Below are 13,657 nucleotides of genomic sequence, written 5' to 3'. Positions count from 1 at the left end.
TCCACAACACCTTCAGCATTTATTGTTTGTAGTTTTCTTCCTGATGGTTACTCTGACAAGTGTGAGCTGATACCTCTTTGTGGTTGAATTCGCATGTGCCTCATAATCCGTTGAAATTGAGTTTGAAGGCATGTCCTTTTTATTTTTCAAGCTGTGATTACCCCTTAGTTCTTCAAAGTGTTCTCTTAAAGTATGTGTCACATTTTGAAATGTTTTGGCCATTACCTCCCTGAAGACATTTTGAGGGCAGGTTTCATTTACAGTTCTGCAGTACTTGTTCTTATGAAATGACCATTAGCACAGGCTTTAAGGCTGCTTTTGCAGGTAACTGCCAGAGGGCGGCAGCCTTTTTATGTTCCCCACCCTGGTAACTAGGGAAAAGCCCTTGCGGCCTGTGGTGTTTCTCGATTATAAATTAGAGTGGACTGTGCCCAGACAAACTCACACAAGCTGATGTCTCCTTGCTTTTGTTGGATTTTTAATTTTGATTTTTATTTTTTATTGGAGTAATTTCCCACTGTGTACGTGGACCACTTCTACTTTGTGCATTCCTCGGTGGATGGACATTTTCATTGCTTCCAAGTGTTGGCTATGGTAAATATTGTTGGAGTGCGGGATTGCCAGCCTGTGACTTTTTGATTCTCATTTTCTCAGGTGATAGGCCCAGCAGTGGGTGTGATTGACTGACTGGTAGCAACGTTTTCCCCTTTTCAAGCACTTTCTTTGTGTTTTCATTCGTGGCACTTAGCACGTCCCCCTTAGAATCGAGGGTACACATTTCTCCTCAATCGCTTCAGCATTTATTGTTTGCAGCATTTATGCTAATGGCCCTACTGGCTCCTGTGAGCTGATAGGGTTTTGTAATGTGGGTTTGCATGTCTTTGAAAATTCGTAAAACTCATCATTTTTCTCCGCGGTTTCCTTTTCTGTTAAAAAAATGAAACATTTGGGAGTACAATATAAGTCTTGATATTGTCTTCTTGGAAGGCTGCCCTCTTTTGAATTTTTTTGTCGATTTTCCACCTCAGACTCTTTTTAGAGAGCAGGTGTCATTTACCGACCTGCAAGTTTGGTGAATATTTAGTCACCTTTAGCAAGGGTTTTAAATCTCCTGTTGTGGGAAGTGGCCTGAAGCAGGCAGCATTTGTCCATTCCCAAATCAGGGTACTAGGGCAGCAGAGCCTTTCTGGAAGTCGTGTTCCTAAGTTGTAAATTACATTGGAATGTGCATGGAGAAAGCCCCATAAGTTTATGTCTCATTATTTCTTCTTGGTTTTAATTTTTTTTTTAATTGGGGTAAAGCTTAGAATATTGTTTGTCCTAGGTGAACACAATCTGGTTCATTTGTACATTATATATGTCTATTCAAGTACAGAGCCTCTTCCCATGTAAAATGTTACAGAGGGTTCCACAGACCTCCCTTGCTATATGGTCGGTCTTTTTGAGATATGTATATAATATGAGTTTGTATACATATAGTAACACTAATCTTAACTTATCTATTCCCCCCACCTTTCGTTTTAGATGAGCATAGTTTGTTTTCTAAATCTGTGAGTGTCTTTCTCTGCGGAAATATGTTCATTTGTATCAGTTATTAGATAACGCCTATAAGTGATATCATAGAGTACAGGTCTTTTGCTTTCCAACTTACCTCATCTTTCGTGATTATCTCCAGACTCATTTGTGGTGCCTCAAAGAGCAATGGGTCATTGTCTTCCATGGCTAATATTCCATTGTGTATATGGACCACTTCTTCTTTATCCATTTACCTGTTGTTGGACAGTTTGATTGCTTCACTGTCTTGGATATTGTGAATAAGGCTGCACTGCAGCTTTTGCGGCCTGTGTCTTCTCGATTCTTGTCTTCTCAGATGAGAGGGCCAATGGTGCCCCTGCTGGATTGAATGGTACCTCCATTTTTACTTTTAAACACAGCTGCTTTCTGTTCTCACTATTGGCTGTTACCCCTTTATGTCTCACCAGCAGGTAGAGGGTACACAGTTCTCTAAAACCCTTTCAGCATTTATTGTTTGTAGACATTTTGCTGATGGTCAGTCGACTGGTGTAAGTTGAAACTTTTTGTAGATTAGGTTCCATGCGTCTAACACTCCCTGAGGTTGAGCTTTTATCCATTTTCCTTTTTTTAAAAAGAGTGTAAGTAAAACTTAACTCTTCATAATCTCTTCTTGAAACATTTGCCTGTTTTGAATTTTTTTGTCCATTCTCTACTTCAGCACAAATTTTTAGGGCAAGTTTCCTTTACAGCCCTGAGTCCTTGTGAATGTTAAGTGACCATTAGCTGTGACTTTAAAGCTGCTCTTGCAGGAAACGGCCACAAGGTGGCAGCATTTCTCCTTTACCAAATTTGGTTACTAGGGAAACAGAGCCTTAATGGAAGTGGTGTTCTAGGTTGTATATTAGAATGGAAAATGCCAGGAAAAAGCCCTTTAAGTTTATGTCTCATTACTTCTTGTCCATATTTGTAATTTACATTTAATTTTTTATCCCAGCAAATTTGATTACAATGGTTTGTTTGTTCTAGGTGTGCAAGATGTGGTTCTTTCACACATATAGAGGTATCTATTCTTCCTCGCATCCTTTTCCCATGTAGGTTATGACACAATGTTGAGTAGTCTTCTCCTGGTCTTCCGTACGTCTTTCCTGGTTATATATTTCACATGGTTTGTATATCTCTGTTAAAACCAATATGGTAATGTATCCAATCCTCATCCCTTTCTATTTGGTGAACCATAAGTTTTTTAATGAATCTGTGATTGCCTTTCTCTGTGGAAATATCTTCATTGGTATCAATTTTTAAGTAACTCCTAAAAGTGATATGATAGGATATGTGGCTTTTGCTTTCTCACTTACTACAGGTGGCGTGATTACGTCTAGACTCATCTATGGTGCTGCAAATGGCATTGTTTCATTTTTTTCACTAGCGAATATTCCAGTTGTACATGGAGGAGTTCTTATTTGTCCTCCCATCTGTTGGTAGACTTTTGTTTACTTCCATATCTTGGCTATTGTAATACTGTGCAATGCAGATTTGCCTGCCTGTGTCTTTCCAATTCTCTCTTCTTAGATTATAGGTGGAGGAGTGGGCCTGCTGGATCATATGGTAGCTCAATGTTTACCTTTTTAAGGCACCTCCATTCTGTTCTCATTGGTGGTCCTTTCCAACTTACGTCCCACTTGAAGTTGAGGGTATGCATTTTTCCACAACACCTTCAGCATTTATTGTTTGTAGTTTTCTTCCTGATGGTTACTCTGACAAGTGTGAGCTGATACCTCTTTGTGGTTGAATTCGCATGTGCCTCATAATCCGTTGAAATTGAGCTTGAAGGCATGTCCTTTTTATTTTTCAAGCTGTGATTACCCCTTAGTTCTTCAAAGTGTTCTCTTAAAGTATGTGTCACATTTTGAAATGTTTTGGCCATTACCTCCCTGAAGACATTTTGAGGGCAGGTTTCATTTACAGTTCTGCAATACTTGTTCTTATGAAATGACCATTAGCACAGGCTTTAAGGCTGCTTTTGCAGGTAACTGCCAGAGGGCGGCAGCCTTTTTATGTTCCCCACCCTGGTAACTAGGGAAAAGCCCTTGCGGCCTGTGGTGTTTCTCGATTATAAATTAGAGTGGACTGTGCCCAGACAAACTCACACAAGCTGATGTCTCCTTGCTTTTGTTGGATTTTTAATTTTGATTTTTATTTTTTATTGGAGTAATTTCCCACTGTGTACGTGGACCACTTCTACTTTGTGCATTCCTCGGTGGATGGACATTTTCATTGCTTCCAAGTGTTGGCTATGGTAAATATTGTTGGAGTGCAGGATTGCCAGCCTGTGACTTTTTGATTCTCATTTTCTCAGGTGATAGGCCCAGCAGTGGGTGTGATTGACTGACTGGTAGCACCGTTTTTCCCTTTTCAAGCACTTTCTTTGTGTTTTCATTCGTGGCACTTAGCACGTCCCCCTTAGAATCGAGGGTACACATTTCTCCTCAATCGCTTCACCATTTATTGTTTGCAGCATTTATGCTAATGGCCCTACTGGCTCCTGTGAGCTGATAGTGTTTTGTAATGTGGGTTTGCATGTCTTTGAAAATTCGTAAAACTCATCATTTTTCTCCGCGGTTTCCTTTTCTGTTAAAAAAATGAAACATTTGGGAGTACAATATAAGTCTTGATATTGTCTTCTTGGAAGGCTGCCCTCTTTTGAATTTTTTTGTCGATTTTCCACCTCAGACTCTTTTTAGAGAGCAGGTGTCATTTACCGACCTGCAAGTTTGGTGAATATTTAGTCACCTTTAGCAAGGGTTTTAAATCTCCTGTTGTGGGAAGTGGCCTGAAGCAGGCAGCATTTGTCCATTCCCAAATCAGGGTACTAGGGCAGCAGAGCCTTTCTGGAAGTCGTGTTCCTAAGTTGTAAATTACATTGGAATGTGCATGGAGAAAGCCCCATAAGTTTATGTCTCATTATTTCTTCTTGGTTTTAATTTTTTTTTTAATTGGGGTAAAGCTTAGAATATTGTTTGTCCTAGGTGAACACAATCTGGTTCATTTGTACATTATATATGTCTATTCAAGTACAGAGCCTCTTCCCATGTAAAATGTTACAGAGGGTTCCACAGACCTCCCTTGCTATATGGTCGGTCTTTTTGAGATATGTATATAATATGAGTTTTTATACATATAGTAACACTAATCTTAACTTATCTATTCCCCCCACCTTTCGTTTTAGATGAGCATAGTTTGTTTTCTAAATCTGTGAGTGTCTTTCTCTGCGGAAATATGTTCATTTGTGTCAGTTACTAGATAACGCCTATAAGTGATATCATAGAATACAGGTCTTTTGCTTTCCAACTTACCTCATCTTTCGTGATTATCTCCAGACTCATTTGTCGTGCCTCAAAGAGCAATGGGTCATTGTCTTCCATGGCTAATATTCCATTGTGTATATGGACCACTTCTTCTTTATCCATTTACCTGTTGTTGGACATTTTGATTGCTTCACTGTCTTGGATATTGTGAATAAGGATGCACTGCAGCTTTTGCGGCCTGTGTCTTCTCGATTCTTGTCTTCTCAGATGAGAGGGCCAATGGTGCCCCTGCTGGATTGAATGGTACCTCCATTTTTACTTTTAAACACAGCTGCTTTCTGTTCTCACTATTGGCTGTTACCCCTTTATGTCTCACCAGCAGGTAGAGGGTACACAGTTCTCTAAAACCCCTTCAGCATTTATTGTTTGTAGACATTTTGCTGATGGTCAGTCGACTGGTGTAAGTTGAAACTTTTTGTAGATTAGATTCCATGCGCCTAACACTCCCTGAGGTTGAGCTTTTATCCATTTTCCTTTTTTTAAAAAGAGTGTAAGTAAAACTTAACTCTTCATAATCTCTTCTTGAAACATTTGCCTGTTTTGAATTTTTTTGTCCATTCTCTACTTCAGCACAAATTTTTAGGGCAAGTTTCCTTTACAGCCCTGAGTCCTTGTGAATGTTAAGTGACCATTAGCTGTGACTTTAAAGCTGCTCTTGCAGGAAACGGCCACAAGGTGGCAGCATTTCTCCTTTACCAAATTTGGTTACTAGGGAAACAGAGCCTTAATGGAAGTGGTGTTGTAGGTTGTATATTAGAATGGAAAATGCCAGGAAAAAGCCCTTTAAGTTTATGTCTCATTACTTCTTGTCCATATTTGTAATTTACTTTTAATTTTTTATCCCAGCAAATTTGATTACAATGGTTTGTTTGTTCTAGGTGTGCAAGATGTGGTTCTTTCACACATATACAGGTATCTATTCTTCCTCGCATCCTTTTCCCATGTAGGTTATGACACAATGTTGAGTAGTCTTCTCCTGGTCTTCCGTACGTCTTTCCTGGTTATATATTTCACATGGTTTTTATATCTCTGTTAACCCCAATATGGTAATGTATCCAATCCTCATCCCTTTCTATTTGGTGAACCATAAGTTTTTTAATGAATCTGTGATTGCCTTTCTCTGTGGAAATATCTTCATTGGTATCAATTTTTAAGTAACTCCTAAAAGTGATATGATAGGATATGTGGCTTTTGCTTTCTCACTTACTACAGGTGGCGTAATTACGTCTAGACTCATCTACGGTGCTGCAAATGGCATTGTTTCATTTTTTTCACTAGCGAATATTCCAGTTGTACATGGAGGAGTTCTGCTTTGTCCTCCCATCTGTTGGTAGACTTCTGTTTACTTCCATATCTTGGCTATTGTAATACTGTGCAATGCAGATTTGCCTGCCTGTGTCTTTCCAATTCTCTCTTCTTAGATTATAGGTGGAGGAGTGGGCCTGCTGGATCATATGGTAGCTCAATGTTTACCTTTTTAAGGCACCTCCATTCTGTTCTCATTGGTGGTCCTTTCCAACTTACGTCCCCCTTGAAGTTGAGGGTATGCATTTCTCCACAACACCTTCAGCATTTATTGTTTGTAGTTTTCTTGCTGATGGTTTTTCTGACAAGTGTGAGCTGATACCTCTTTGTGGTTGAATTCGCATGTGCCTCATAATCCGTTGAAATTGAGCTTAAGGCATGTCCTTTTTATTTTTCAAGCTGTGATTACCCATTAGTTCTTCAGAGTGTTCTCTTAAAGTATGTGTCACAGTTTGAAGTGTTTTGGCCATTACCTCCCTGAAGACATTTTGAGGTCAGGTTTCATTTACAGTTCTGCAGTACTTGTTCCTATGAAATGACCATTAGCACAGGCTTTAAAACTGCTTTTGCAGGTAACTGCCAGAGGGCGGCAGCCTTTCTATGTTCCCCACCCTGGTAACTAGGGAAAAGCCCTTGCGGCCTGTGGTGTTTCTCGGTTATAAATTAGAGTGGAGTGTGCCCGGACAAACCCACACAAGCTGATGTCTCCTTACTTTTGTTGGATTTTTTAATTTAATTTTTATTTTTTATTGGAGTAATTTTCCACTGTGTACGTGGACCACTTCTTCTTTGTGCATTCCTCGGTTGATGGACATTTTCATTGCTTCCAAGTGTTGGCTATGGTAAATATTGTTGGAGTGCAGGATTGCCAGCCTGTGACTTTTTGATTCTCATTTTCTCAGGTGATAGGCCCAGCAGTGGGTGTGATTGACTGACTGGTAGCACCGTTTTTCCCTTTCCAAGCACCTTCTTTGTGTTTTCATTCGTGGCACTTAGCACGTCCCCCTTAGAATCGAGGGTACACGTTTCTCCTCAATTGCTTCAGCATTTATTGTTTGCAGCATTTATGCTAATGGCGCTACTGGCTCCTGTGAGCTGATAGGGTTTTGTAATTTCGGTTTGCATGTCTTTGAAAATTCGTAAAACTCATCATTTTTCTCCACGGTTTTCTTTTCTGTTAAAAAAAGGAAACAATTGGGAGTACAATATAACTCTTGATATTGTCTTCTTGGAAGGTTGCCCTCTTTTGAATTTTTTGGTCGATTTTCCACCCCAGAATTTTTTTAGAGAGCAGGTCTCATTTCCCGAACTGCAAGTGTGGTGCATATTTAGTGACCTTTACCAATGGGTTTAAAGCTGCTGTTGTGGGAAGTGGCCTCAAGGAGGCAGCATTTCTCCATTCGCAAATCTGGGTTGTAGGGCAGCCGAGCCTTTCTGGAAGTCGTGTGCCTAGGTTGTAAATTACAGTGGCATGTGCGTGGAGAAACCCCCATAAGTTTATGTCTCATTATTTCTTCTTGGTTTTTAAAAGTGTTTTAATTGGGGTAAAGCTTAGAATATTGTTTGTCCTAGGTGAACACAATCTGGTTCATTTGTACATTATATATGTCTATTCAAGTACAGATCCTCTTCCCATGTAAAATGTTACAGAGGATTCTGCAGACCTCCCTTGCTATATGGTCGGTCTTTTTGAGATATGTATATAATATGTGTTTGTATACATATAGTAACACTAATCTTAATTTATCCATTCCCCCCACCTTTCCTTTTAGATGAGCATAGTTTGTTTTCTATGTCTCTGACTGTCTTTCTCTGTGGAAATATGTTCATTTGTGTCAGTTATTAGATAACGCCTATAAGTGATGTCATAGAATACAGGTCTTTTGCTTTCCAACTTACCTCATCTTTCGTGATTATCTCCAGACTCATTTGTGGTGCCTCAAAGAGCAATGGTTCATTGTCTTCCATGGCTAATATTCCATTGTGTATATGGACCACTTCTTTTTATCCATTTACCTGTTGTTGGACATTTTGATTGCTTCACTGGCTTGGCTATTGTGAATAAGGCTGCACTGCAGCTTTTGCGGCCTGTGTCTTCTCGATTCTTGTCTTCTCAGGTGAGAGGTCCAATGGTGCCCCTGCTGGATTGAATTGTACCTCCATTTTTACTTTTAAACACAGCTGCTTTCTGTTCTCACTATTGGCTGTTACCCCTTTACGTCTCACCAGCAGGTAGAGGGTACACAGTTCTCTAAAACCCCTTCAGCATTTATTGTTTGTAGACATTTTGCTGATGGTCAGTCGACTGGTGTAAGTTGAAACTTTTTGTAGATTGGGTTGCATGCGTCTAACACTCCCTGAGGTTGAGCTTTTATCCATTTTCCTTTTTTTTAAAAAGAGTGTAAGTAAAACTTAACTCTTCATAATCTCTTCTTGAAACATTTGCCTGTTTTGAATTTTTTTGTCCATTCTCTACTTCAGCACAAATTTTTAGGGCAAGTGTCCTTTACAGCCCTGAGTCCTTGTGAATGTTAAGTGACCATTAGCTGTGACTTTAAAGCTGCTCTTGCAGGAAACGGCCACAAGGTGGCAGCATTTCTCCTTTACCAAATTTGGTTACTAGGGAAACAGAGGCTTAATGGAAGTGGTGTTCTAGGTTGTAAATTAGAGTGGAATGTGCCAGGAAAAAGCCCTTTAGGTTTATGTCTCATTACTTGTTGTTCATATTTGTAATTTACTTTTTATTTTTTATCCCAGCAAATTTGATTACAATAGTTTGTTTGTTCTAGGTGTGCAAGTTGTGGTTCTTTCACACATATACGTGTATCTATTCTTCCTCGCATCCTTTTCCCATGTAGGTTATGACACAATGTTGAGTAGTCTTCTCCTGGTCTTCCGTACGTCTTTCCTGGTTATATATTTCACATGGTTTGTATATCTCTGTTAACCCCAATATGGTAATGTATCCAATCCTCATCCCTTTCTATTTGGTGAACCATAAGTTTTTTAATGAATCTGTGACCGCCTTTCTCTGTGGAAATATCTTCATTGGTATCAATTTTTAAGTAACTCCTAAAAGTGATATGATCGGATATGTGTCTTTTGCTTTCTCACTTACTACAGGTTGCGTGATTACTTCTAACTCATCTACGGTGCTGCAAATGGCATTGTTTCATTTTTTTCACTAGCGAATATTCCAGTTGTACAGGGAGGAGTTCTTCTTTGTCCTCCCATCTGTTGGTAGACTTTTGTTTACTTCCATATCTTGGCTATTGTAATATTGTGCAATGCAGATTTGCCTGCCTGTGTCTGTCCAATTCTCTCTTCTTAGATTATAGGTGGAGGAGTGGGCCTGCTGGATCATATGGTAGCTCAATGTTTACCTTTTTAAGGCACCTCCATTCTGTTCTCATTGGTGGTCCTTTTCAAATTACGTCCCACTTGAAGTTGAGGGTATGCATTTTTCCACAACACCTTCAGCATTTATTGTTTGTAGTTTTCTTGCTGATGGTTACTCTGACAAGTGTGAGCTGATACCTCTTTGTGGTTGAATTCGCATGTGCCTCATAATCCGTTGAAATTGAGCTTGAAGGCATGTCCTTTTTATTTTTCAAGCTGTGATTACCCCTTAGTTCTTCAAAGTGTTCTCTTAAAGTATGTGTCACATTTTAAAATGTTTTGGCCATTACCTCCCTGAAGACATTTTGAGGGCAGGTTTCATGTACAGTTCTGCAGTACTTGTTCTTATGAAATGACCATTAGCACAGGCTTTAAGGCTGCTTTTGCAGGTAACTGCCAGAGGGCGGCAGCCTTTTTATGTTCCCCACCCTGGTAACTAGGGAAAAGCCCTTGCGGCCTGTGGTGTTTCTCGATTATAAATTAGAGTGGACTGTGCCCAGACAAACTCACACAAGCTGATGTCTCCTTGCTTTTGTTGGATTTTTAATTTTGATTTTTATTTTTTATTGGAGTAATTTCCCACTGTGTACGTGGACCACTTCTACTTTGTGCATTCCTTGGTGGATGGACATTTTCATTGCTTCCAAGTGTTGGCTATGGTAAATATTGTTGGAGTGCGGGATTGCCAGCCTGTGACTTTTTGATTCTCATTTTCTCAGGTGATAGGCTCAGCAGTGGGTGTGATTGACTGACTGGTAGCAACGTTTTCCCCTTTTCAAAGCACCTTCTTTGTGTTTTCGTTAGTGGCACTTACCACGTCCCCCTTAGAATCGAGGGTACACATTTCTCCACAATCGCTTCAGCATTTATTGTTTGCAGCATTTTTGCTAATGGCCCTACTGGCTCCTGTGAGCTGATAGTGTTTTGTAATGTGGGTTTGCATGTCTTTGAAAATTCGTAAAACTCATCATTTTTCTCCGCGGTTTCCTTTTCTGTTAAAAAAATGAAACATTTGGGAGTACAATATAAGTCTTGATATTGTCTTCTTGGAAGGCTGCCCTCTTTTGAATTTTTTAGTCGATTTTCCACCTCAGACTCTTTTTAGAGAGCAGGTGTCATTTACCGAACTGCAAGTTTGGTGAATATTTAGTCACCTTTAGCAAGGGTTTTAAATCTCCTGTTGTGGGAAGTGGCCTGAAGCAGGCAGCATTTGTCCATTCCCAAATCTGGGTACTAGGGCAGCAGAGCCTTTCTGGAAGTCGTGTTCCTAAGTTGTAAATTACATTGGAATGTGCATGGAGAAAGCCCCATAAGTTTATGTCTCATTATTTCTTCTTGGTTTTAATTTTTTTTTTTAATTGGGGTAAAGCTTAGAATATTGTTTGTCCTAGGTGAACACAATCTGGTTCATTTGTACATTATATATGTCTATTCAAGTACAGAGCCTCTTCCCATGTAAAATGTTACAGAGGGTTCCACAGACCTCCCTTGCTATATGGTCGGTCTTTTTGAGATATGTATATAATATGAGTTTGTATACATATAGTAACACTAATCTTAACTTATCTATTCCCCCCACCTTTCGTTTTAGATGAGCATAGTTTGTTTTCTAAATCTGTGAGTGTCTTTCTCTGCGGAAATATGTTCATTTGTGTCAGTTACTAGATAACGCCTATAAGTGATATCATAGAATACAGGTCTTTTGCTTTCCAACTTACCTCATCTTTCGTGATTATCGCCAGACTCATTTGTCGTGCCTCAAAGAGCAATGGGTCATTGTCTTCCATGGCTAATATTCCATTGTGTATATGGACCACTTCTTCTTTATCCATTTACCTGTTGTTGGACATTTTGATTGCTTCACTGTCTTGGATATTGTGAATAAGGATGCACTGCAGCTTTTGCGGCCTGTGTCTTCTCGATTCTTGTCTTCTCAGATGAGAGGGCCAATGGTGCCCCTGCTGGATTGAATTGTACCTCCATTTTTACTTTTAAACACAGCTGCTTTCTGTTCTCACTATTGGCTGTTACCCCTTTATGTCTCACCAGCAGGTAGAGGGTACACAGTTCTCTAAAACCCCTTCAGCATTTATTGTTTGTAGACATTTTGCTGATGGTCAGTCGACTGGTGTAAGTTGAAACTTTTTGTAGATTAGATTCCATGCGTCTAACACTCCCTGAGGTTGAGCTTTTATCCATTTTCCTTTTTTTAAAAAGAATGTAAGTAAAACTTAACTCTTCATAATCTCTTCTTGAAACATTTGCCTGTTTTGAATTTTTTTGTCCATTCTCTACTTCAGCACAAATTTTTAGGGCAAGTTTCCTTTACAGTCCTGAGTCCTTGTGAATGTTAAGTGACCATTACCTGTGACTTTAAAGCTGCTCTTGCAGGAAACGGCCACAAGGTGGCAGCATTTCTCCTTTACCAAATTTGGTTACTAGGGAAACAGAGCCTTAATGGAAGTGGTGTTCTAGGTTGTATATTAGAATGGAAAATGCCAGGAAAAAGCCCTTTAAGTTTATGTCTCATTACTTCTTGTCCATATTTGTAATTTTCTTTTAATTTTTTATCCCAGCAAATTTGATTACAATGGTTTGTTTGTTCTAGGTGTGCAAGATGTGGTTCTTTCACACATATACAGGTATCTATTCTTCCTCGCATCCTTTTCCCATGTAGGTTATGACACAATGTTGAGTAGTCTTCTCCTGGTCTTCCGTACGTCTTTCCTGGTTATATATTTCACATGGTTTGTATATCTCTGTTAACCCCAATATGGTAATGTATCCAATCCTCATCCCTTTCTATTTGGTGAACCATAAGTTTTTTAATGAATCTGTGATTGCCTTTCTCTGTGGAAATATCTTCATTGGTATCAATTTTTAAGTAACTCCTAAAAGTGATATGATAGGATATGTGGCTTTTGCTTTCTCACTTACTACAGGTGGCGTGATTACGTCTAGACTCATCTATGGTGCTGCAAATGGCATTGTTTCATTTTTTTCACTAGCGAATATTCCAGTTGTACATGGAGGAGTTCTTCTTTGTCCTCCCATCTGTTGGTAGACTTTTGTTTACTTCCATATCTTGGCTATTGTAATACTGTGCAATGCAGATTTGCCTGCCTGTGTCTTTCCAATTCTCTCTTCTTAGATTATAGGTGGAGGAGTGGGCCTGCTGGATCATATGGTAGCTCAATGTTTACCTTTTTAAGGCACCTCCATTCTGTTCTCATTGGTGGTCCTTTCCAACTTACGTCCCACTTGAAGTTGAGGGTATGCATTTTTCCACAACACCTTCAGCATTTATTGTTTGTAGTTTTCTTGCTGATGGTTATTCTGACAAGTGTGAGCTGATACCTCTTTGTGTTTCAATTCGCATGTGCCTCATAATCCGTTGAAATTGAGCTTGAAGGCATGTCCTTTTTATTTTTCAAGCTGTGATTACCCCTTAGTTCTTCAAAGTGTTCTCTTAAAGTATGTGTCACATTTTGAAGTGTTTTGGCCATTACCTCCCTGAAGACATTTTGAGGGCAGGTTTCATTTACAGTTCTGCAGTACTTGTTCCTATGAAATGACCATTAGCACAGGCTTTAAAACTGCTTTTGCACGAAACTGCCAGAGGGCGGCAGCGTTTCTATGTTCCCCACCCTGTTAACTAGGGAAAAGCCCTTGCTGCCTGTGGTGTTTCTCGGTTATAAATTAGAGTGGAGTGTGCCCGGACAAACCCACACAAGCTGATGTCTCCTTACTTTTGTTGGATTTTTAAATTTAATTTTTATTTTTTATTGGAGTAATTTTCCACTGTGTACGTGGACCACTTCTTCTTTGTGCATTCCTTGGTTGATGGACATTTTCATTGCTTCCAAGTGTTGGCTATGGTAAATATTGTTGGAGTGCAGGATTGCCAGCCTGTGACTTTTTGATTCTCATTTTCTCAGGTGATAGGCCCAGCAGTGGGTGTGATTGACTGACTGGTAGCACCGTTTTTCCCTTTTCAAGCACTTTCTTTGTGTTTTCATTCGTGGCACTTAGCACGTCCCCCTTAGAATCGAGGATACACATTTCTCCTCAAT

Source organism: Balaenoptera physalus (assembly GCF_965194825.1).
Source record: "Balaenoptera physalus genome assembly, chromosome: 9".
In the NCBI taxonomy this organism is placed as follows: domain Eukaryota; kingdom Metazoa; phylum Chordata; class Mammalia; order Artiodactyla; family Balaenopteridae; genus Balaenoptera; species Balaenoptera physalus.
This window is presented reverse-complemented; position numbering follows the sequence as displayed.